Source organism: Xenopus laevis, chromosome 4L (genome assembly GCF_017654675.1).
Source record: "Xenopus laevis strain J_2021 chromosome 4L, Xenopus_laevis_v10.1, whole genome shotgun sequence".
NCBI lineage: Eukaryota > Metazoa > Chordata > Amphibia > Anura > Pipidae > Xenopus > Xenopus laevis.
This window is the reverse complement of record NC_054377.1, coordinates 87,895,037-87,897,456: the sequence shown is the minus strand read 5'-3', so window position 1 is coordinate 87,897,456 and position 2,420 is coordinate 87,895,037. Positions and strand designations below refer to the sequence as shown.

General features: G+C 40.3%; 1 long non-coding RNA gene across 1 annotated transcript; it reads left to right on the top strand.

Annotated features, from left to right (window-relative positions):
- Window positions 1-317: 317 nt before the first annotated feature.
- LOC121403051 lies at window positions 318-2,011 on the top strand. The gene is made up of 2 exons (XR_005967011.1): window positions 318-766; window positions 1,379-2,011. It is a non-coding gene; the product is annotated as an uncharacterized LOC121403051 (long non-coding RNA).
- The last annotated feature ends 409 nt before the right edge of the window (window positions 2,012-2,420 follow it).

The window sequence follows — 2,420 nt, the reverse complement described above, 5'->3', positions numbered from 1 at the left end:
TCCTGGAAAACCCCAGGTCCCAAGCATTCTTGATAACATGTCCCATACATATTCAGGCAAGTCCAGCAAAACATATCTGTGGTATCCACAATACAGGTGTCTTAAGCATTTCAGGATCTTGCTGCATTTAAATTGGTGAAAACCTCACAGGCTGATCTCATTAGGCTAAACTACGTGTGCATGGGCAGCAGCTGTAATTAGAGTCAATAATTAAGGATTGAAATGTGGCTGACAAGGGTGACGCATGTGGACACAGTCTGCATACTCATTACTGCTAACCCCTGTTCAATTCTCTGGGTGCAGTGTCCCAAAAAATTCTCCCGATCAACAATTGCCCCTACACCATTATATTTGCCATGCTGCTTTATTTGTCAGCATCTTGATACATGCATCCCTGCGTAACTCTAGCCCCCTCCATCTGGAGTCATCCCAGTTCAAGACGTCTGTCTGCCTTTTATTTAAGATTCTCTCTCCGAATATTTCTGCAGCACAGTGTCTGTACAACAACAGCTTTATATCAATGGCACAGGAGGTGTGTTTGCAGCTGTGACATCATTCTCTAAATATCAGACAGCAGTGCAGAAAATTTGGGCTGGGTAAAGGCTGCACTCTTTGCTGAGTCTGCTTTTACCTTATTCTGTGTCCTCAGTATATTTCATACCGGAAGGCCAGCAGATTGCACCCATTCTTTCCTCCTGTGCTTTACCTGGTTTAAATCACCAGGGTTCAGGCCTCTTTTCCAGTCACTGGCTCACTTTGTATACTGGTAAGTCAGAAGTTTCTTTCTGCATATGTCTAAGTTACTGGAATAATTCATCAGTAGGGTGGTGTTATTGATTTTGATTGTCTCCTAATCCAGACAGTTTAGGCTGAAGGTCTATTTCTCGGGTGGGAACTTGATCTTTGAACAGGAAGACATTTTGTCATATTCTGAATGTGTTTTTGATTTATGCTTTTTTTTTTTGCAAAAATATAAATACATGTGTAAAAAAAACCTGAATATTTGTAGTATGGCTGGGAGGTTGATTCAAATGCTTGCAACATTCTTTAAACTTTGAAACACATCCCATGCTGAGTATTTTGTTATATTGCAGTAGAGATTGAGCCTCCCATTGTCTTTTCTGTATGTGTATTGGTATTCACATTTCACCATTTTTTCTAGACTGATCAATAACTCTCAATAGTAGAGTTGCTTCTGTACTGGTGGGAACTAGGAAAATAAGGAAAGCTTTGCAGGCATCCCATGCAGCAGAGGAGTTAGAGAAAACTTGTTGAAAACAGAAATAGTGGAATTTTATTTTATGTGCAAACAAATGTTGGTGCCAATGACCTGTACGGTATTGTGTTTTGGTTATTGTTTTTCTTTTATCTTTTACAGGTTCTGTCTCTGAAACACAAGAGATTCTCAAGTGCAGCATTATCTAACAAAACAAAGTTGTGACTAGGTGTAAAGAGAAGAACTCTTTTTTTTCTGTCCTTGGAATATTGTTAATATGACTTTGGGAAATTGCTTTGAAGAAGACTCTTGCTTGGGAGCCCCGTGGATTATAGTGTTGCACATTGTGAGGAAGATTTCCAGGATGAGCTATTTTTAATTTTAAAAGTCTCTGGTATTTAAAGTAAGCAATTGGACTTTCCGAGGACACAATTAGTTATATCCACTTCTGATGGGCTTTGGTGATCTGCTTTGGTGATCAGTCGGGGAAGTGTAGAAATGAGAGAACCAAGGAAAGGGAACATTTGTGCCGCCACAATTCATTGTGTATAAACTATACTAAACCAGAAAAGTTATTTCTGTCTCTCTAACACTAAAACAGAAAAGGCCGTCATAAGGCAAAACACCTTTTTCCATTCATCGAACTGGGAGGTGAGTAGGAGCTTGAAGTTCTGTACACTGTTAGGCCTAAAAACCATAGTTTGCCATTTAAAAGGTTTCTTTTGGAAAGTCACTGCGTTTAAGCAGCAGCTTGACTAACTGCTTAAATAAAAGGAAGCTTTAGAGTTTTTTAAATGTGTCATGGTATTTTATTAGACACTAAAAGCACTTGCCTTTTAGTTTGTATCAAGTTCTTCAACAACATGCTAAGGTTGTTATGCCAGACAGTGCACATGGTGCTAAACATGATCAGTAGCTGTTAGTAGGTGTTTTCTGCAGTAACCACATTTTTTCAGAATTCAGCCTAGCCTAATGGGGGAGCAGTGGCGTAACTACAAAAGAGCAGACCTTGTAATCATTGTGGGGCCTGGCGTTGAGGGGTCCTCCAGTGGTCTTAGGGTCTGCCAGTCCCTTTGCTGCTGCTGAGGGAGGTGTAGGTAGCGCTTGTTGAACGCACAAAAATATTTTTGGCTGGGGGCATGGCTCCTAAAAGTTATGCCACGGTGGGGTGTGGATACTGAAATTTGATCCTGTTCTTAGTGGT